This window comes from Centropristis striata, chromosome 3, assembly GCF_030273125.1.
Source record: "Centropristis striata isolate RG_2023a ecotype Rhode Island chromosome 3, C.striata_1.0, whole genome shotgun sequence".
Lineage (NCBI taxonomy): Eukaryota > Metazoa > Chordata > Actinopteri > Perciformes > Serranidae > Centropristis > Centropristis striata.
The window spans coordinates 32,144,240-32,168,191 of record NC_081519.1 but is presented as its reverse complement, the minus strand read 5'-3'; the positions used below and the strand labels follow the sequence as shown (position 1 = coordinate 32,168,191).

Genomic DNA, 23,952 nt, shown 5'->3' with positions numbered 1-23,952 from the left:
TTCAGTGAAATATTGACTAATGAATTATATTCTGAACAATTAATTTAGTTGCATTTTTAAAACATAATTTTACAATATCTAATTTGATGTTTATGTGTGTATTTACTGTGTGTGTGTGTGTGTGTGTATATATATATATATATATATATATATATATATGTACTTTATGGAAATTAGCCGTTGGCTATAATCTTGCATATTTACATGTATATTGTCATTAATATGTATTGTCCCTGTTTTAAATAAATAAACTCAAACTCAATGTGTGCGTGTGTGTGTGTGTGTGTGTGTGTGTGTGTTGTGTGTGTGCCTAATTGCAATACATTTTATTTCTAGGGCTTTCATTTCTGACTAAATTTGTTCCATTTGTAAAAAGTCAAAAAGTGACTGAAACCACTGAGGATCAGTATCTGCTTATTGATAGCTTATTGATTGACTGATACACCAACCTATATGATAAACAAATCATTAATGAGTACAATTCATTTCATTTTCTATAGTGTGCAAGTATGATATCATCCCAATCTACATCCATGTCGGGTATAATTGGAGGGGTCTCATTCTCCTCACTGGTCCCCGGGGGGCAGGGGTGGGGAGCGGGGCAGCAGCAGCACCTGCCCCCTCTGGGCTTCACTTCCAGGCAGCCGAGGCGCCCACAACAAAAGGAGATGCAAATTGACGCCACTTCATCTAACAACGGCTGAGTCAAGCTCATGGAGGTCCGTAAGAAAATCACCGGAAGCCTTGAAAAATATCTTTCAAAATAAAAGCTTTTAATTTGACGCTGTACAAGGACTTTCATATTTCCTTTTTTGATCCTTTTTTGATCCTTTTTTGATCAACTCTCTATGTCCAACTATAGCTCATATAGCAACACAACACTTAGCCTACATGCAAATGAAGTTGCAAAGTGCCCATTTATTTATATATAAAAAACAAACACATAGGCCATCTACACACTGACATATGAAAAAGAGTAGATAATGGTGTCCTTGGAATTTTTTTTTGATTTATTATTTACACTGCTTTGAATTAAATAACATATCTTTTATAAAGCACCAGTAGCACATATAGGTTACTAAATGGAGGGAACAAGCAAGACAGTCAATATAGATGTAAAACATCTATGACACACACTGCTGTATTGCTTTTTATGCGCTTTACAATTCTGGTCACAACCAAATCAGTGATAGGCTATCTGCATTCACTCCAGTGGCTGAAGGAAAAAAACACCTTGTAGGATTACTGACTCTTAAAACAAGATAAATTAAAGCTGCAAGCAGCGACTAACTGGCCCGAGCAGAGTGCACTGCAAATTATTTGTTTCTTACTAAGATAAAAAAAAAGCTTTACATTTAGAAGTGTTACATATTTTTTCTTGTTTTAAGAGTTCATTTCTTATTTTAAGTGTTCAACATGCTTATTTCTAGATTTAACTATTTTAATTTCAGAAATCTTGTCAAGGTAAATTATCTGTCCATGCAGCAAGATCATTTCCGTCAGATTTAGTGTTTTTATCTTTTTTTTAGACACACCTTTTTTGCAGTGTAGGCTACTGCTGCAAAAAGGAAGATGAAGTTCATCAGTGTGTCTTGCGTTGTAAGAATGGACCTCAGATTTAACTGTAAAGAATTCATGAAAAGAAAAAAAATGTCTTGTTTAATTTAGGCCTATGTCATTTGGAGACCGGAAGTACATTTGCTGCATCCTCGCCGGCTTGACACTGGTGAGAGGAGAGCAGAAGGTGATCGAAAGAAGACAGGATGGGGAGGAGGAGACGAAATTAGAGAGAGAGAGAGAGAGAGAGAGAGAGAGAGAGAGAGAGAGGCTGGCGCGTCTTTGACAGTGGTTCTCCTAACATTTGATGTCCTAGGAGGAGAGAGGAGCAGGAAGCAGAGAAGGGAGGAGGAGAAACAAAGCTGTGAAACACGGTAAGCAGCAGCATTATCTCGCCTCCTGCGCATCTTCCGCGGCTCCGCATCGCAGCGACCGGAGGAAGACAATCCGCATCTTAGAAAGGTAAACAAACCCACACCTCTCACCAAACAAACACCTTCATCTTTTTCCTCCTCTTACTAATTTAATATCAACATTTTGCGGATGAAGCGCTGAACACATAGTAGCTACCGGCGGATGCGGGTTTTCTGGATGTTGTTTGGAGCAGGTCTGGTCCTCAGCAGGCTGCCCTATCAATGGGTATTTTGCTTATTAGTATTTTGACGCAATAGCACAAGTGTAGCTACCTCGGAGTGACCCAGAGGAACCATCATGTTACATTGTGTTTTTCACACGTAGCCTACGGTGATGTTTCGCCAAACTTCACATTCAATCCGGCAATTGAGTTAAATCTAAAGCTGATAACATGACTTATCGTTGGACTCCTGGTGTCTCGGCTTATCATTGAATCAGCCCTATTAACTCTTCCATTCCTTTGGTTTCTGTGTGTGTGCAGTGAATGCACAGACGGTTTGAGTATCTGCTGTTTGCTGAATATGTTACACACATAAGTCCCATATTGTGAGCAGTTTGCTGTGATATACAGTATACAAGAGACAGATCCCTGTTTCTAAGATCCATATGCATGCTGGGGGCACTTCCGGATGCTGTATCAAGTCATTGAGGAGTGTTTGGAGCCTGGCTCATGGCTCATGTTTATCATTACTGTATGGTTTGTGCTGATGCTCATTTGGAAAAACTGAACCAGATTGAGCAGTACTTTCCTAAACGCAGCCCATAAGGGGTCTTTGACTGTGTGTTCCAGAGGACCTGGAGGCTCACAGCGGAATCATCAACGATTGATTGAATATGAACTTTAAGAATGAGAGGATGGGTGATAATGTGACTAAATTGTAATTCAGTATCATCTGTGTTCCATATAATACAGATAGATAGTGCTATTTCATGAATGATGCATATTACAGCATCGAGCATCTATCTATAAAAGCAAGAAGTGTGTGTGTGTGTGTGTGTGTCTAGACCAGGGATGGGCAATTTAAATGCTGGAGGGGGCCACAATTTTCCATTGACACTAGGGCCACATCTAGGACCGTGTACTAAACCAGATATGATGAAACTGCAATTTTAAATATGTTTACAGTGCAGTAACTTAACATATTTCATGCTCAAATGCATGTATAACAGTATAAATAGGAATACAAAAGGTTTGAAGCAAATAAAAAATAACCACTTACTGTGATTTATTTTTTTTATCAGTGCAAGAACAGCAGACCAACATTAATTGCAAGAAGTAATTTTGTGCATTGTTACACTGCACTTTTAAGATTTCATGCTCAAATGCATGTAGTTGTACTGAGGACCACTTCAAGTAAGGGTGAGGGCTGTATGCGGCCCCCGGGCCTCCAGTTGCCCATCCCTGGTCTAGGGCATAGCTCGCTGATTTCATATGTGGCTTGCGCACGGCAGGAAGGTTTGCATCCGCGATTTTGAAGATTTTTGAATTTGTCTTTCAACAATATCATTATTTACCTAGGACGTGTTGCGGCATTGCACTGTTTCTAATTGGACGCCTTTTAGGGGAGCAAAAGATTGTGTCAGTAACACAATTCACTCTAGATTTCCACCCTGACTCGTCTCATCTAGAGCTGCAACAATTGTTCAATTAATCGAACAATAATTGATTATTAAATTAATCTATTTTGATAATATAATAATAATTGGTTTGAGCAGTTTTTCAAAGACAATAAGTCCAAATTCTCTGATTTCAGCTTCTTCAATGTGAATATATCTGGTTTCTTTGTTCCTTTATGACAATAAACTGAATATCTCTTTGGTTTGTGGACAAAACAAGAGATTTGAGGACGTCATCTTGTGGTTTGGGAAACACTGATTGATATTTTTCAACATTTTATTGACCAAACAACTAATCGATTAATCGTTTAAATAATCAACAGATTAATCGGTAATGAAAATAATCGTTAGTTGCAGCCCTAATCTCATCTCTAAGTCTATTTAGCCTACCTATCTTTCTGAGTTTTAAAGTGCGCTTCAAGGTTCGATTTTCCAATCATATTCAAATAGTTTCCAGTGAATATCAATGTTCAATGTGTATGTGCTGGATAGTGTGGTACTTTATGAAAAGTAAGTGTTTTATGGCGTTGCAGACGTTGTAGTGGTCTGTAATTTACACATTCTGTTATTCACATCCATGTGTTTGTGCCGCATGTAAATTTATTCCCTCTTATATCTGTGTCTGTATATATGTCTAACCATGTTGAATGATTAAGTTTTTTTTTCTTTAAATAACTATTTTTTGTGTCTCTTTATATCTCAATGTACATCCATGTATTACCCAATATACACTTTGTATATTAACACTACGCAAGAGTATTACACCTCGTTGTACATCCCACTTTCACACACAACCTCATTTGGCCAGAATTGAAAAATCTACTTAATCTCCCATTATACGAGCACTGCACTTTTGATTAAAAAAAAGATCATCACACAGGAGATTTTTTTTTTTCCCTGCATGATTTTAAATATTTAACGTATCTGAGTTGTTTTGTACAGCCCACCAGATCAGGGAATAGTGGAATAACAAGGCTCACATTCTCAACTGTTTTTATCCATTATATGGAATAGTCAGCGATATTCATAACTATAGTAATACATTCCACTCTTAAGACTAAATAGGGTATAATATGTTTTTAAACAATGTAATGTAATGATAATCATCATCATCATCATCATCATCATCATCATATAATTCCATAGCATTAATTTCTCTAAATACTGCTCGATTGGGTCTCACACTTTGGTTCACTACTATAATAGATTTGTGTTTAAATTGCGTTATTTTGAGTTTGAACACTGGCAGATGCACGACTGTTTACACTGTAAAACAGACCACACTGTCACCATTAACTAATATTAGTGGTGTTTTTAATTTTGCAGCTGTGGAAGGTGGCTGTAGACTATTGTAAATAAATTAATTGTACAGGTTAGGCTTAAAGGAAAACACTTGAGAGTTGTTTTTATAACATTTTATAGCCCTTTAGAGCATACACTTCATAATCTAGAAATCATTCACTCATGAGTCAGTTACATTCACATTTCCTCTTTGCACTCACTCTGAGTACAGTACATGCAGTTAAACAGAATTTAATGATTCATAGTTTAGATTTTCAGTTCAGTGAGCGGACAAGTGAGACGCCACATACTAATTTTGCAGCAGCTGACTTGTCATATCCTTAAAAAACAAATTTTAAAAAATGCTTGTGAAACTCTGTACTCGCTGAAAAAATACTGAACAAAGAGCTGGAGAAGTTGTGTTGAGAGATTAGAGTTTAGAGCTGAATTTAAGTGGTCAGAGATCAAATGGGAGATATTTAGCACGATACACTGCAGAAACACTCATAAGGCTGCAAAATGTTGAGTTGCAGACATTAAAGGTGATAGTGGCTACATTTAAGTGGATGCAACAATCTGACCAAGAGTCTGGTTTACTTACATATTATAATTAAAGAGACCTGAAATGGAAAACTAGAAAGAAATAGGGTGCAAGAGAAAGTGACATTTTAATGACCTGCCTCATTTTGTGAAACACTCTTTTTTTCCATCTTATCCAGAGTCACATTAATCAGTTTCATCTCTGTGCATCCAGTGATTCTCAGCAAAATGTTCAGCCATGCTTAATGTTGTGTTTATGCCATTAAGGTCACGCACTGATGAGAAGTCTCTACATATTCTACCTGCTCTTATTTATGCACTGAAATCAGACTATTTCAGTTGCAGTGTTCTGCTAGCAGCAAGTTTTTCTTAAAAGACCATCTTAGTTTAGATAGCCAGGGGGTTAGAAGAACAGAATGTAGTCTGGTGTTAGACTGGTGTTCATATACTCATGCAATTAACTGGAATGAAGAGCAGAGGGGTAAATAACAGTAAATGGTGCAGAGAGCTCCATCACACTGTTTTCATTGGTGGGAGGGCCTTCAGCACCTCCTTTCTTCTGATTGGGTAGTGAGCTCTGGACTGCAGCCTCAAACACACTCAATGTAATTCTGCTGATTAGACAGTTCCTTACTATATCTGGTAAGAAGAACCTCCTAGTTTTTTTTTTTTTTTTGGCCCAACCCCCCCACACACACACTTTTGGAGGACAACTTTATTTTTATTTTCAGAACAAGAAAAGGTCAAACAACTTAAACAGAAAATACAGTAAATAATCAAAATAAAAATAGATATTTACAACACCAGTTGTTGTTAACATTGACTTCTGATGGTTAGCAAGTAGGTGGAAGGTTATTGTGTGGCCATACATATATGCTGATAAGCAGATCAGCAGACAGACAGACAGACAGACAGACAGACAGACAATTGGGAAATTTTATGTAAATGCTATATATGTGTGTGTGTGTGTGTGTGTGTGTGTGTGTGTGTGAGTGTGTGTGTAAGTGTGTGTGTACTTTGTATGTATAAGTGCTTGTATATATGTGTGGATATTTCAGGGAGAAAAAGAGGTGTGCTGCAAAGTTCTGTGGAATTGACAGCAGACAGGTGAATTTTTGAATAAATGTGGACCAAGTTTTTTTGAACGGGGGTATGTTGTGATTAATTGATGCAGACATTTTTTCCATTGAAATTTGATCTATTAACAAATCCTTCAAGTGTGTGATGTTCAGTTTATTTCTTGTTTTCCAGTTCAGGAGGATTGTTTTCTTGGCGACAGCTAGGGCTGTAAACAGTGTAATGTGATTATGTAATTGTACTGATGACATGTCTCCTAAGAGGCAGAGGCACTCTAATATATGTGATAGGTGATCTGTCACTTGTATCCAAAATTGTCTAATTGGTGTACAGTACCAGAAAGCATGCATGTATTTGTCTGTGGTGGACTGTGTGCAGAACCTCCTAGTTTTAATGTCTACTTAAGCAGACTGACTAGCCTACATTCCTACTTAGCCAAATCCTTGAAAAGAAGAAAGCATATATTGTCATTAAGTACTATTAAGTCTGTACTGTAGCTGCTCTCCATCCATACCTTAGGCTACTTGATTCTGAAATTCAGCAAATAAATAATGTAGGTATGCAAAGTTAAATTGAATGCCTGTTTGTTTAAACACATATTTAAATATACAATTTAATCTGTCTGAACTCAGGTCACAGGGGGCTGGAGCCCATCCCAGCTGACTTTGGGCAAGAGGCAGGATACACCCTGGACATGTTTCCAGACTGTTGTAGGGCAGACACATAGAGGCAGAGAATCATTCATGCTCTCATTCACTCCTATGGGATTTGTGTTTCACTCCTGTGGGCAATTTAGAGTGTCTCTGGACTGTGGGAGGAAGCCGGAGGTCCTGGACACAGGCAGAACATGCAAATTCAACACTGAAGAGCTGCAAGCCAGTGTCGAACCGTCGAACCGCTGACCTTCTTGCCCTGAATACAGAACAAAAGAGGAAAAATCCAAAAACAGAGGCAACACACAAAGGCAACATGTCAGAGCATTGTCCAGGCACAAAACTACATTACTGCTACTCTAGTTAGTAAAACACAGAACCTGAGCACATGTTTCGTCTTTAAGGCAGGGACTTCAGACGGTTCAGGTACCTCTGTAAACAGGCTGTGTGTCGCTGCAGGTTGTCCTTCTGTTGGTCTATTCCTTAATGGTGGTTGGCATTCTCATGTTGGAACAAAAATCCACTGGCTGCAAAGTACAAACCCAGATGTTTACAAATGATTTTAGCAGTGCAAAGAGGGTGAAAGCGGTTTTGGTTGCCAATCTTTTTAGGACCATTGTCTGAAGATCCTGATCAGGTTTTATTGTTATCTCATGATGGTAACATGACCTCTTCTCTTCTTCTCTTTCTCTTAAGGCTGAGATGAATGACTCCATGTTGAAACTAGGGATGCAAAATTTGAGCAATTTCTATGACTTATACATGGCAGCCATGACAATTGATTATCGATGAATTATTACAACCATGACAATTTATAAAATTACATATTTTCAAATGTCCCTTTAGGAAACTGTTTTAGCAAAACCATTACCCATGATTGATGCAAAATCAGAGTTTTCCGACTTAGTTATTTGAATAACTGATAAAGTGATAAAATAATGACTTCATTTAAAACTATGGAGCTCCACAGGTCACTATACCACACCTGGCCCAACAAAGTCTAACAGCTGCACCACTTCCTGCTTCATTAGAGGACACTAGTGAGATCAGACTTACCTTAGATGTGTTTGTCAGGTTCTGGTTTTATTTAAGATAATCTGCACACCTGATCTACATGATGGCCTGATGTGTTGTTCACTGTTGCAAACAGTATCACAGCTGCTCAGCTTGAATGATGTCCTGGCGCTCTGACTTCTTCCGTCAGCATTTGCATGTTACAGGCACACTTTAATAGGGTCGTGTCGCTGATTCAGCTTATCACATTTTTGTTGAATTTGTTGAAAGCATGAGAAACTCCAGCAGTCTGACACTATGCACTCAGCCTGCGTAAACTGAGCAGCTGTGATACTGTTTCTGTTCAACATGCTAATTTAGCATTAGCATGAGCCTCAGATAGCTTAAACGCACAGCGACCAAACAACAATATACTGCTTAGGCTGTAGTCACGAGTGATCAATACCTCCCTAGCAAGGTTATAATAGTTTTGGATTTTTCTTTACTTTTTCAAATTCAGTTAGTTTTAATTAGTTTTTAGAGTGAGTTTGCTAGTTTTAGTTTAGTTTTTATTTTTTGAAATACTTTAGTTTTACATACTTTTTTTATTTTTAAAAGAATGCTTCAGTTTTTGTTTAGTTTTTATTAGTTTTAATGTTAGTTTTAGTGTTTTTTGTAATGGGCTATGTGTTGGGTGTGAGATTCAAAGAGGTCACAATACATTTTTCACTTTATTTCCTTTGTCTTATCCATCTCAGCCCCAATAAGGTTATTAACTCTCACAGTTCCGGGTGTTGTGAATTTTGGTTCCTGCATGTTCACTAACTAGCAGCTATTTGGTCGGAGCTAAATAAATACATTTCATAAATAAATAAATGTTTTCTGAAAGCTGAGAAGTTGCTCTTTACAGCCAATATGGTGTCATTACGTTAAGTTCATTCCCGCTTCTCCTGGAAGCCCACAAAGCAGGAATACACACACTCAGTGGTGAAGAAATAGAAACACTGGATTATATATTTAAAAAATTGACAAAGACAAACGTAGGACATTTTCACTATAATTTTAGTTAGTTTTAGTTAGTTTTGTAACCACACAATACAGTTTCAGTTAGTTATCTTTTTTTTTTAATTCGTTTTTATTTTTAATACAGTTGACGAAAATGTTTTCTCAATTCTAGTTTTCGTTACTTCGTTAATTTTCGTTAACAATAATAACCTTGCTTCCTATATGCCATATGCCATATGTGGGATATCAGCTGTTCCAAGCAATGCAAATATGTGAATTTGCTTTGTAATTAATTTTTGCCCCCTTTGCACGCATAGAACGGAAGTGAACAGGAGGCGAATACTCGCGAGCGTTAAATTAATTTATGTGTGACTGCAGCCTGAGAGTTCATCACGCTGCAAGTGTTTTTCTTCCTCAGAGGGCAGGGAGGTACAGTTCGTTCACCAAACACACACCTAACTCAATCTCATTAAAATGTTAGCAGCTTTTCCTACTGCTGCAGCAGCATACTACACAGCAAATATTCACAACAGTTACAGCACACATTCCTTGCCTTCTGCATTGATTAACCTAAGAGTAGAGATAGACCGATATTTCGGCCAGCCGATATATGTCGGCCGATATTTGCGTTTTTTACTTGTACGCCGAGACGTGCGTGCGTTCGCAGATCAATTATCCCATTTCACTGAGCCAACAGCAGGCAAGGCTCGGTGCAACATCTGCCATTCTCTGGTGAGCTGCTGCTGATACCGGAAACAATCATTTGTTATCATTGTGTCATTTTTATCATGTATATGGAGGGAGAAAAGGCAATATCGGCTTCAAGAATCGGCCCAAAAAAAATCGGCAGCACATATCGGTATCTGCATTAAAAAACCTGTATTGGTCGACCACTACCTAAGAGCTTAGGAAAATGAATATAAGCACCATTTGTTTTCTTGAGATGATGACACAATTCAGTGGTGATTATGAGACAACAGCTTGTTCTTAAGACAAGTTAAGTCAGGCTCTCCCTTACATCTATAGTGTCTGCTCTGCTGCTCCATGTCTCCACATCAAGGCTGCTATCGATCCAACAGTTGAATGGACCAGACTCTATCTGTGGTTCATATGACAGGCTTTGAGCTGGAGTGGAACAGTAAAACCTTTCTCACTCATAGAAGATGCATGTCAGTGTGCCCAGCCTGCTCAACAGCTCTTTGTGCTCTAATAGGGGGTGAGACCAGAGAGGTCAATCTCTCCATCTCAGAAAGATATGAGCAGCACCCTCTCATGACTGCTGAACCTCTGTGCTGCTCCAGAGTGTCAAATAGATGTGGAGATATGGAGCTGGCAGGAAGGAGAAAGGAGCACATCAGCAAGAGAAACTGCAACTGCTGGAATGAGCAGGGTATTTTGATTCCCCATTATGGTGTTTAATGGTTAGTTGAAGCCAAATATAGATTACAATGTTAGATCCAAATATTTCTAACTGCTGAAATGGAGTTAAACTGTTGTAGAAATTAGGAACAAATAAGCTAATTTGCTAATCTAAATCTAAAAAAATGAATGAACAAGTTACATTTACATATGATTTCAATATTTATTGCCAATGTTCAAAGTGGGATACTTTAAACATGCAGGCGCATTAAACATGTAGCACTATCAATCTAGAAATTATATTTGGGGAAATAAAGAATAAATAAGAATAAAATAAATAGCTTAATGAATATCAACACCATATGTCAGTCAGTTGCTGATCATTTCAATAGAAAAAATAACAGAATAACAGAATTTCCATATCACCCCAAGCATTGTTTTCTGGATTATAAATTGTTTCCTAGCATTATAGACTTCAGGCCTAACTTTCATGAAAAATAAAGCAAGACAAAATCTACTGAATAAAAAGATGAGGGCAGCTCACTGTTTCCTTTATATATTATTTTACTTCTTTCTTATTGAGAGCAATTGGCCTGTCACTGCTCTGCCAGTAATGTGAATCTTGGCTTGAATGAAGTTCCATTCTCATGCATGTATATATGTGTAGATGCTCATCTGTGAGCTCGAACAGTACTTGGTTTTAATGATAAGTACTAATAAGTGGAGAAAGGTGACTCAGCTGTCCAGCCAAGCATGATCAAGATGTGTAGTGCTGCTGTGGTTAGAGCAGTCTGCTTCATGCTCTCACATCTCTTTTATGCTGATGTTCTCTCTAGCTGCACCCTAAAAACAAGACTCTGGAAAGATTTTTATTCATTTTGCAAATGTAATAATACTGGTTGTACATTCACAGTTAACGCCAGATTTATTGATGGATGGATGATAGATGAACGGATGGATGAATGGGTGGATTGATGGATGGATGGATGGATGGATGGATGGATGGATGAACGGACAGACGGATGGACGGACGGATGGATGGACGGACAGATGGACGGACGGACAGACGGATGGATGGATGAATGGATGGATGGATTGATGGATGGATGGTTGGATGGATGGATGGATGGATGGATGGATGATGAATGGGTGGATGGATGGATGGATGGATGAATGGGTGGATGGATGGATGGATGGATGGATGGATGGATGGATGAACGGACAGACGGATGGACGGACGGACGGACGGATGGATGGACGGATGGATGGATGGATGGACAGATGGACGGACGGACAGACGGATGGATGGATGGATGGAAAGATGGATGGATAGCTGGATGGGGTTAAAAAGAATGGCTTTTATGTATTATATGTAGAAAAGATGTGCATGGGTAATAATGTGGTGAATTGTGCTGTGCTCTCAGTGCTGAATACTCACTTCCTTAGTTATACATCCGTTTATGACCCATACTTGTTAAAGTAACATTTTCATCACCTTTCTAAAATAATGGCCTATTTCATTTTCTTTTTTTTTCATTTTTTTGCCTAAATCATGTCCTCATGATGCTGGCCACCTCTGGTAAAATTACCAGAAAAACCTGAAAAAAATGCCATTATTTTAAATGGGTGTCGATTTGGATTGTTGGTTGGTAATGAAATATCCTTTCAATAACCCCCCGAAACACCAGAAAGTCAGCGTGGAGTGAATTTAAGAAGCATACATGATCATAAGAGACTTGGGTAGGATTTGATGAATATTTGATTTGCTGATTGCTTGAAAGCTTCACCTCCTGCTTATTCTCTCTGCTTGTCTGCTCATGCACTGCTTCGACTGCATCATTTATATGATATATATATTACCCTTGTCCTGGCACATTAGTCACTTGAATTTTAACACACAGACAGGTGTGAGGATAAGGTCACAGAAATGCTATTCGTTATCTTTCAACAAAATACAGGAGCAAAACTTTGTTAATGATAGGTCATTAAGCACATACTACTGCTGCTTTTAAAAACATTTTTGATTGATGTTTGACCCTTAAAGACTTGGGAGGACACTTGATTAAAATTAAGTGGTTAATTTTCCAACCAAAACAAAAAGGCCCAAAAACACCATTCATTACAGTTCTTCAATTGACAGAATATAAAAGGATTAGGATTATAGTCATGTCCTCAATAATATAGTCAAGTCAAGTCAGTTTTATTTATACAGCCCAGAATCACAAATCACAGATTTGTCTCAAAGGGCTTTACAGATGATACATCACCTCTGACCTTTGACCCTCGTATTGGCCTGGGGAAAAACTCCTTAAAAAAAAAACATTAATAGGGAAAAAAAGGAAGAAACCTCAGGGATTTAATTTCAGCAGACTATCTCTCAGCTAGGCTACAAATGTAAACTTTTAGTTTTTATATATGGTAGTCTGGGGCATGTGCACAGGTTGGTTGTGAGGGGCCTTCAGATGGCCTGAGGGCCTCTCTAAAAGAAGAGCTAAACAGTTAGCGAGGTGCTGCTCAGTATCGGCTATTATTGGAAGCTGCTCAGTCTGGAGGAGACGATGTTTACTGTATCCTTAAATGATGTCTGCTTTTTATCTAACCTGTAGCTCATCATATATGTAACTGTGTTCAGCCGCCCAGGCACCGTGTAACTGACCCACTCCTATTGTCAACTGCACTGGCACTATTTATGTCCCTTGTGCAATAAGCCTTGTACCTTTTTTATGTGGGCATGATAAATAAATATTTCAAATGTGTGTGTGTGTGTGTGTGTGTGTGTGTGTGTGTGTGTATCTCCTGGTGTGTAGGAAGTGTTGAGGCAGTAGATAGAAGTCTTCAAACAGCCTGAGTGCGAATGGAAACTCAGTGAAGCGCTGTGCAGGAAAACATGCTGCAGACTGCTAATAGCAGGACAGCGGCAGGGCGCTGTCACATTGATAGTGTTAGGTAAGGCAGCTGCACAGCTAACCCATTGAGTATAAAAAAACAAAGAAGTTTATAAATTATGCCCATAAGCTTCAGTCACAGTGTTCATTGTCAACAATGAAACCATGATTGCTTACATTATTTCTAGAATGAAAATAAATAAAAATGAACCTTAAACCTAAACCTGTATCACAACTGCACAGAGAACCAGGCCTTCATTTGACAGAGGCTTAAATTAGAGACAACGCAGGGCTGCACAACAAAATACACTTGTAACTAGGGCTGCACAATTATGGCCAAAATGATAATCATGATTATTTTGATCAATATTGTCATCACGATTATTCATCATGTTAGGGAAAACATCTGTATTTTTATTGCACTACTTTTAAACAAACAATAGGAACAGTTTTTAGTGTCTGGTGCTTGTTGTAAACAAACAGAGATCGCTAAGTGAACACCTCCTGCAGCAGCAGCACATACACACTGTACTGCTACAGAGCTAACTGGCAAAAAGGCAATATCGGCTTCAAGAATCGGCCCAAAAAATCGGCAGCACATATCAGGGATCGGTTAAGACTGATGTCAAAATAACCGGTATTAGCATCGGCCTTAAAAAACCTGTATCGGTCGACCACTACTTCTGATATCTTGCATCTTCTCGTTTGGTCTGGATTGAAAAGAAGGCGAACTGAAAATGATGAAGAGCTCGACTCCTCTTTCATCCATTTCACTTTTCTGGCACTGCAGCCAGGAGCAGACTGGGTAGTGGAACAGCCTGGCTCTTATCCTGGCTCTCTCTTCAGGGCGGTCACACTGTCCTTGTGGTGCTTGATCCAGCTGGGTGGTCAGGAGATGCCGAGAGCAGTGATCATGTCAAGGTCTGCTGTGCTTAATCCAATCCCTGCACTTCTCCCTCCGATGTTAAGTGTATCTCTATGACAAAGGAGAAAATCTTCACAATGAAAGCTTTTCAGGAGCTGACAGGGCATAATCAATGTGGAATGTGTTGAGTTTCATTGATAGTGGCTTAACTCCACTGAAGTGAAGGCAGTATGTCTGTTAAAAAGACACACTCAAAGCAGCAGAATGCTGTTGGAAAGAGTGCAATAGAAACATGCTCAGCTATTAGGTCAGAAGAAATTCCACACCACCATTTCTTGTGAGCAAATGTGATTATACCCACCATAGTATTGGCTTTAAATTTGAGATTTGAAGGTTCTCAAGGGTCTCCAGCATCCTCCCACAGCCCAAGGACATGCAGGTTAAGTTTACTCTAAATTTCCTGTAGGTGAGAATATGACTGTGAATGATCCCCTTAACAGCTAGCATTAAAATGCATTTTGGGTGATCGGATTGCAGTGGGATAGAGCTGACTGCATGCACTGCACTGCAAGTCAGTCATGTGAATGCACTCAAAATACATTGAAGATGAATTGTGATCTGATTGGCCGAACGGGGTCACCCCTATGTTCCCCGGGTCCTATGGAAAAAAGGTCCTATGTTCCCCATTTTTCTTTACGGTAGACTCTCAGCATGGCCAGCAGGCCTACCGTCACATGGCCCACCTTAGCTCAAGCAGCACAAAACTTAAATTTGCACAGCAGCTACTTTTTGGTTACTTTGCAGTTCATTGTTTTGCTTTTTAAATCTAGGATTACTCATGTTTGTATATTCCCACCCCTAATCATATTGTCTAGCATTTTCCTTTTAGGGTTAGGGTTAGGTTATTTGCATATGCGCGTCAAACAGCCCGTATGCCTACATTAGGGGTGGGTAAAAAAATCGTTTCATCAATGCATTGCAATATATTTTTTTCTTAATTCAATATCGATTCATTGAATCCTCTGAATCGATTGAACCTCCTGGCCAGTGGGGGCGCTGTGAACTTTTGTAGTCTAACTGTGCACAACGTCAGCAGCTGAAAGCAGCATGGCTAAATGTAAACAGAGTCTCCGGAGATCATAAACATAGTGATTGTGAATTAACGACATCGCTAACTGCACACAGAGTGTCCGGTGCTTGTTGTAAACAAACAGAGATTGCTAAGTGAACACCTCCTGCAGCAGAAGCAGATACATTGTTTACTGCTACAGAGCTAACTGTAGCTGACTGATGCTAACTGCCGACTCTTCTTAACAAGCCGACCTCCGGCTCGTTAGCGGCTCGTTAAGAAGAGTAAGAAGGACTCGCTGGATTTATCTCCAGTCACTTTCTTGAAAAATACTTGCTAAATTTAGCAACAAAGTCGCTAAGTTGGGAACCCTGCTTTGCCAGCTTTTACAAATGTGTGTTTTGTTGTTGTGTAGAGTACTACGTCACATCCCGCATAGCGATCTATCCAATCAGTAACCAGGCTGTTTCAGGGGAGAAAAAGACCCTCCTCTTTTAATCTTTTTGTGCTAATGCTTATTTTCAGTTGTTTTATTTCTCAAAAATGTTATGTGAGTTTTATCACAATTGCCAATTGAAAATTAATATAATTTAAGTTTACAAGCACTTTACTTGAATGTTAATACAGTACTGTATTTTTTTTTTTTACTTTTGTAGTCCGTTTTCAGTATTATTGTGCTAATGCTTTATTTTCAGATGTGTTATTGCTCAACAATGCTATGAATTACACCATGGCTGTTCATATGGGCATGAAAATAAATAATGATTTTAAAATGATCAACAGGTACTCTGATTGTTTGTGTAACTCTACTTATTATTGAATCGATATTGAAGCATTTACATCAATATCGAATCGAATCGATATCGAAACGAATTGTGACCTAAAGAATTGAAATCGAATCGAATCGAATCGAATCGAATCGAAAGGTTCTTAACTACACCCAGCCCTAGCCTACATAGGCCTATTGTTAATGGAATTTGGCAGGAATGGTGGAAAAAGTAACAGACCGGGAAATATAGGACCCTTTTGGGAAATGCGGGGAAAAAGGGTCCTATGTTCCCCAGTCTCATACAAAGAGGGGAACATAACAAAGTCATAGCATAGCATAGTGTGCTCAAACACTAAACATGTTCTGTTTTGGAGATGCTCTGTTGACAATGCTTGTTAATCAAGTGTTGTACTGTACCTGATGGCCAGATGATGGCACACTATCTAACGTCATCATTTGAGAAAATGAAATGTACCTGGAAAGGTACCTGGAGCCTGACTCAGTTGTGCATTTTAATACAAATGCTCAAATTTTGGTTAAATGTGGATATCTGGTTGTATTTAGTTGTTGTGTCAGCTGTGTCAAATGTGTCAGTTCTCTCTGGTGGACAAACTATGTAACAGTGACATTGTTTCTAAATGTGATGCACTAAAATCAGCTGATAATATTAGCCAGGCTTTTTTATTTTATTTTAAATTTTTAAGGATTTGAGCTTTAAAGAGCTAAAAGAGTTGGAGATCAAGTTGTATATGAGCAAAAGACAACATTAATCTGTATTGATCATTGCAACATACCGTAAACTCCAGGTTATCAAGTGTTCACCGGAATCAAAGCATTTTCTGGGTACAGTTTTAGAATCCTGACACATACAAAGTTTGGCTTGTGTCTCACTTTACCACAGCGTAAGGGTAATATGAGCGTAGGTATGGGACAGGTTCAGCCCTGGGGGGATAAAATATCTTAAACATCCAATTTTATCCTTTTTCAGTTCTTTCTTTAAAGTCAGAGCAGAATGTCCCACAGATAGTCTGATCTCTTCACAACATGATGCTTAATTTTGTAGGGAAAATGTATTTCAGTGCGTTCAACACGATGTCTACATGTCTCCTTAGAAGCTGTTCACAGTGCTCGTTCTTCATTGATATTTGTCTTAGTACTTTATATCTCTTTAGTATCATGTTGCCCACCTTTTATTCCCTTCCTGCTGATCAAAGTGACGTCTCCTCTGACTCAACCTTGGCTGCTGGCTTAATATCAGCCAACTGAACTACATACATTTTTTTGTATTCTAGTATAAAATTGCACAATGTAACTAGATTGGTGTGAGACGAGCCATTGACATTTAACCACACATCTCATTGAACTGCTTCATACAGCAAAACCTGAACTGTTTGCATCACTCCAACTATCAAATGGTATATTTTGCCAAATAACAGTTATGTCTTAAGTAGTCCCCAGAAGTCTAAATAAGATTTGTACAAGTAATCAGTTTTCCATGCTGAACAGTGCTGTGAGGAATAGCTATGCTCTGCCTGTCCTTGAGTCTGTTCCACACACAGATACGAATAAAGTCAGAAAGAAGTGTCTAGCATCAGGGGAATAAGTGAATAACCATAGACTGTATATAAATAATGGACGTAGTGAGCGTGATGTCACCCGTTGGTTTGTGGACTGCCTGGTTGAAGCATCAAGCTCAGCGTTACACTCGTCGCCATCTTTCTTTTTGTATGTCGGCATCTTGTTTTCGGAAACTGGGAGCAGACCATATTTGGGCCGTGGAGGACACTGACTACAGGCCTCTGTACACCTCAACCTGACTGAGAGAAGTCGCTTTTAATTCATGTTAGCATTAACTGGAATGTTCATTTTGGCTAGCAAAAAACAAAAACAAAGTGTACGTTACTTACTAGAAAAATTGAACAGCAACTCCTTAGAGTATCTACTAGTCCAACCAAATGCTGAACAAGACAATTGTAGTGAACAAAATGTTCCAAATGTTCCAAAAGTCCACAGCCGTGGACTTTTGGAACAAAAAAGCATTGCTTTTCTTCTCTTCTTCTCTGTTAGTGACCTGTCAATTAAAGGTAGCCACGCCCCACATCATACTATTCTTTATCATCTATTTTCTTCTTGATTGGACCATTATTTACAAAACTAATATCATGTTGTCATGAAGAATATTTTTACTAGCAATTGTGAACACAGTGTTGTCATGAGAATTTTCTCTGAGGTAACAATCAAGTGAGAAGTTTTCTCATTTAGTATTGAGATAGATAGGACCAAAATGCTTCTGCAACAGCACAGCGCCCCCTGTTGGAATCCATCTTTATATACTGTCTATGACATAAACCTGTAACTTGGTTAAGTGGTAACTTAATGCATGTAAACACTATAGATTTGGGACAGATACAAAAACAAAGACCCATCTGTGTAGATTTAATATTTCATGAATCTTGAAAAGCGTCTCCAGCTATATGCATTACATTTATATCATCGACTTGGGTTAGTTACTGTTTTAGCATGAATAACTTTCTAAATGTGATCACATTAAATTATTTTGTACATGGTTGCTCTGAAACAAAGTATGGTTCATATTTCAACCTAAATATTCCCACTTACAATTCACGACTTAAGATGTAATCAGTGCTTAATAATAGAGCTGTAATTTAGATTTTTAGCCATTGCTGTGTATTCACACAAAGAATGAGTGTCTCACTGAGCGCCCCTTGTGTCTGACCTGAACTCTTTAATAGCTCCACTTGATGTAAATATAGCCGCCTACACAGATGGAGCCAGGCAGTGCACCATTACACAGAGGCACTGAGCTGGACTGAAGCAAAGCAGCACAACAGACACCAACATGAGTGGACAAGTTTTCAATGAACACCTCCACACGTTGAACACTGGACAGAAAACATCAACACAGCAGATGAATGAACATCCACAGAAATCTCTGCCACTTGTCTCTGAAATTCCTCTGAGGCCTCAAGCTTTCCACACCATGGCTCCCGTCATAAACTGGACACAGTGTGAATCTCCAAGCTGAGCTTTAATTGGCTGTTGGACTTTTCTCACCTCACCATTCTGTCCCATACACATGCAGCTGTCTCAAGTCAAGTCAAGGTGGCATGTGATGGGATGTCACTTATATCAGCTTTGAATTTGTGAAGGCAAAGGCAATGATAGTTGCTTCTTTCCCTTTCTGCAGCTTGACTGCAGTATTTACAAGGTGAGCTGTCCAACCTTCAGAAAGAAGTCAGTTCAAGTCAAGTCAATTTTATTGATATAGCCCAAAATCACAAATCACAGATTTGCCTCAGGGGCTTTACAGGGCAGTCTGTAAAGCCCTGAAGGGCTTTACAGACTGTACATGGTACGACACCCTATGTCCTTAGACCCTCACAGCAGCCAGGGAAGACTCCTCAAAAAACCTTTTTAACAGGGAAAAAGAAGAAGAAACCTCAGGGAGAGACAATAGAGTCAATAGATGTCGTTGTACAGATCAACAGAGTAGAATAGAGTAGATACAGTAGAGGATGAAGGGGGAGAGGGAGGGAGGATAGAGAGAGACGGTTGAGAGGGAGAGAGACAGAGAGGAGCAGGAGTTCTGGGAGGAGACAGCAGCAGGAGATGAAGCTCCATCATTGGCCAGTAGTGATGGTGAGTGGACCAGGAGAGGAGCATTCCCATCTGGGGCTGAACAAGATCCACAGCAGTGAGACCAGCAGGAGTGATGCCGAGCAGGACCACAGCTCCACACCCTATTGGGACATCAGAGAGAGAGAAGAAAAGAGGGGCCCGGTGTATGGTGTCCCCCAACACATTGGGCCTATAGCGACATAACCAGGACCTGGTCCAAGGCCTCAGCCAGCCCTAACTATAGGCTTTGTCAATGAGGACTGAACTGGTGATAACCAAGAACTAACCAAGTTTTTTGGGGTGACATTCAACTGTATCTGGGTTATTGCTTGACTCATTGCAGACAAGGTGAATAATGCCTTATGCAAATCAAGTCAAGTTTATTTATATAGCACACCTCATGTTCTGCATCACATGCTAAAACACATTCTCAGTTCACAGGATGCTGTCAAGTCTGTCTCAAATACAAAATGTCAATAACAAACCAGCTACAATTCTCTGAGGTAAATATCTAACAAATGACAGTTTATGCTCAGTGCTCATCATAGTTTGGGATTGTCTTCCATAAAATTAAAAAGTCTGCATGATTTTTCATTTTTTGAAAAAATTCTAACTTTAAACATCTATTTAACTTTGACCATTCTTCCTCTGCTGGTCTGTTGCAAGAGGTGGCAAGAGCAGAGCTTGGAGACTGTGAAGGGTTTGGACTACATTCTGCAGCCCTAAAGGGAGACACTGTGGTGGCCACCATTAAGTTTCTTAATGTTCCAAAAACTAAAATGCACAGTCATGTATCTCTACCAGTTCTTTTCCTATGCCTGACCAATACTGTTTTTCTTAAGGATTATATTTGAGAGAAAAAATGTAGATATTGTTCTGTTTCCTGATGTTTATTTCATAAAAACATGAACAACCATTTGCTGAGGATTCCTGCAATCGTTTTTACTGAAATATTTTTAAATAAGGCATTTAACAGCACAAAATAAACATTTTACATGCACCAGATTTTATGTTGATTTGCACTAAAAGCTTTCATCTAGGGCTGTATATCGATAAAATATATATTGATATATTTTTAAATGTGATATTGAATTAGACCATATAGGATATATTGATATAATTCAATTTTTTTCTTTATATATATTCTTTATGTATAAATACTGCCCTTACTAGGGTTTGTCATATTTAGTTATTTTGTAATGTTCGTTATTCATTCCCATATCAGTGTATTTATTTCAGAAAAAAGATTGGCCTATTTTATTTCATAGGCTATTTTTTTCATTTAAATGTGCACTTTATGGAGCTTTGATTAAAAAAAGGTACTCCTGTTGTTATACAGTATTTATGTTCACTTAAATGGATACTTGTGACATGTCATATTTGACTTTGACTGAACATTTGCTCTCACTTTGCAATAAAAATATCAGGATATATATCATATATGGATATTCAGCCTAAATATATCGGGATATGACTTTTGGTCCATATCGCCCAGCCCTAGCTTCATCTATGTGGTTCACTGCATGAAACTAATCTAACTTAGTAAAAATGCCCAAATATAGCATAAACCAGCCTTTGGTTAACATGTCCTTAGACTGGACTGATGCTCTTCATCTTTTTGTCAGATCTGGTGTTTCTATGTTCTCTTAGAGCTATAGAAGGTCAAGCTGCCCGTCATGCTTGTCTATACTGACTGGTTTTAGGGTCAGAATTGTTCCGAAAAGCAAATATGTGCCTCATACATCAGTGTAACCCCAGCTCTCCCCACATCTCTGTCCCTCTGCCCCTGTCGTCTTCTCAACCTGTCTCTCTTGGTACTGCTGGTGTACAGTGTGACAGATGAGCAGGTAGACAGACTAATATTACCAGGGCTGGTTCTCCACAGGGACTCTGGCGGCGCTGATGCCTGACTTCAGAGGTCATGGTGTCTGGGTCGGGGTCTCAGGGGAGCCTGGGTGCCTCCAGATGGAAATGGTGGGTGGGGGAACATATCTATTTTAATATTTGCTTGTTCCCTGCTGGGTGACGGGGATGCAGAGATTAGCAGGATCATCAGAAAAATCCATTTTTGGAACTGTGCATAAAGCCCTTAACAATGTACAGTATCAGTGCAGCAATATATTAGGATTTCAGAGATTTACCAAAAGAGAGTCAGAGATACTGCTGCATCAATACACAGCCAGCGATCCAAAACAGTCTTTGTGTGAAATGCTTCGCAAATCAATATGGCTGTCAAAAAGCTACTTTCTCCTAGTAGCTCTCTCTCTTTTTCTTTCCCTGTGTGTTTGTGTGTGTCTTCTTCTGAAAATCTAATTTCTGGTATCTACACTGCAAAAAAGGTGTGTCTAAAAACAAGATAAAAACATTAAATCTGAGCGAAATGATCTTGCTGTTGAAGCATGTTGAACAATAACTAATAACTTAAAATACGAAATTAACTCTTAAAACAAGATAAATTAAAGCTGCAAGCAGCAATGAACTGTGTGCACTGCAAATTATTTGTTTCTTACCAAGATAAAAAAAGCCTTAAGATTTTGAAGTGTTAAATAATTTATCTTGTTCAGTGTTCAAGTGTTCAACATGCTTATTTCTAGATTTAGCATCTTAATTTCTAAGTGAAATTATCTGTCCATGCAGCAAGATAATTTCCCTCAGATTTAGTATATTTTCTTGTTTTTAGACACAACTTTTTTGCAGTGTATATTTTCCAGTCACAAACCTACTCCCTTTGAATAATCTGCTTTTTGAATTAAAAAAAAAAAATACACACAGGAAACTTTTCCCCAATATGGCAAAATCAGAATCCATAAGTGGGCGTGTCGATATAGCATTGTTGAACATACCAATTCAGATAAATGACTGACACTGTAGAGCTCAGAAAAATGAAAAAAAAAAAAAGTCCTCTTAGGTCTAAAAGTAGTACCAAATGTGTGCCACTCAGAGGATTTTGGGTCACTTTATTTGCCGGCAGAGAAACATTTGACAAATAAAGGCCCAGTCGGAGAGAACAAACACAGTGGTCTCTTTAGAACTTCAATGGCCAAGCTGTCCATCCATGGCTCTGGGCACCACTGACCTTATTCCTCAGCCCGAGGTCAGTATAAGTCAGGCCTGTCTGCAGTCAGGACAGGAAGTCAGAGGAGATGCTGATGACTACTGAGAGGCAGCACTTATGTCTAAAGTCAAAAGTCATACACCCGGCATTTATAGGCCACAGTTCTCACATCTGCCAATACACACACACACACACACACACATTCTTGTACTTCTATCTTTGTGAGGGCCATCATTGGAACAGTGAATTCCCTTGCAAGATTATAATAGTTTTGAAATTATTTTTTTTAAAGTTTCAGTTTTCATTGGATTGTGAATTTTTGTTTTCAAATAGTTTTAGTTAGTCTTTCGAGTGAGCTTGCTAGTTTTAGTGTAGTTTTCATTTTTTAAAATTATTTAGTTTTAGTTTAGTTTTTATTAGCTTTAGTTTTAGTTTTTTGTAATCGGTTACTAGGTTCTAGTTTTCGTTATTTCGTTTAGTTTTCGTTAACTATAATAACCTTGTTCCCTAGCCCTTTACCCTAACCCTTAACCTAACCTTCACCATGACAACTAAATGCCCAACCTTAAACCTAACATACACCTAATTGTAACCTTTACCCTTAAAACAAAGTCTGAAATCTCAAAAAAGCCTTTAAAGAAGTGACGACCGAAATGTCCTCACTTCACAAAAATGTCCTCACTCTGTTGGTTAAAAACGTGTTCCGGTCCTCACTATGTAGGAAGTACAAGAACACACACACACACACACACACACACACTGAGGCTGGGGAGTTTGTCCTTCAGCGGGAAGAAAGTAGAACGAGACAGTGAAGCAGAGAGGAGGAAGTGGAGTAGGCTGAGTGCTTGTTCGTGTGCACTGCATTTTGTGTGTGTGTGTGTGTTTCATTTACCTTTTATTGATATTAGCAAAACGGTGAATGGAACTCAGTCAGTGAAAGCTGGCTCTGAATGATGGTAAGGTTCTTTCTGTCTTACTTGTGTAATACCATATTTCAGTTTATCTTCATGTTCTTCATTATGGTAAATGGTAAATGGACTGCACTTATATAGAGCTTTTATCCAAAGCGCTTTACAGACTGCGCTCATTCACACATTCACACACACATTAATTCCTAGTGGCCGAGGCTACCAGGCACGCTGGTGCCACCTGCCACCATTGGGAATTTATTCAT

General features: G+C 38.8%; 1 protein-coding gene across 1 annotated transcript in view; it reads left to right on the top strand.

Moving 5' to 3' along the window:
* The first annotated feature begins 1,835 nt into the window (after positions 1 to 1,835).
* The window catches only part of cntn2 (contactin 2), an 84,429-nt gene continuing 62,312 nt past the window's right edge, over positions 1,836 to 23,952 (top strand). Inside the window, exon 1 of the mRNA XM_059328419.1 lies at positions 1,836 to 2,019. The gene's annotated coding sequence lies outside the window, so the exon portion shown is untranslated. The remainder of the gene's footprint in view (positions 2,020 to 23,952) is intronic.